The sequence below is a fragment of the Penaeus monodon genome, chromosome 30 (assembly GCF_015228065.2).
Source record: "Penaeus monodon isolate SGIC_2016 chromosome 30, NSTDA_Pmon_1, whole genome shotgun sequence".
NCBI lineage: Eukaryota > Metazoa > Arthropoda > Malacostraca > Decapoda > Penaeidae > Penaeus > Penaeus monodon.
This window is the reverse complement of record NC_051415.1, coordinates 4,865,346-4,865,548: the sequence shown is the minus strand read 5'-3', so window position 1 is coordinate 4,865,548 and position 203 is coordinate 4,865,346.

The window sequence follows — 203 nt, the reverse complement described above, 5'->3', positions numbered from 1 at the left end:
TAAGGAAGAGCCGAGGATACGAAAATCGCGATGTAGTGGAGAAACCTGGTCGTCCTTCCCTTTACAAAATGGCATGGAGGAAAAAAATCACCTTTCTTTATTGTTTTCACAATTTGTCGTGTGTTTGCATATAAAAAATCTCATATATAATTAACTCTATGCAGTTTAGTTTACCAGACTTACAATGGAAATGCATTTTTACT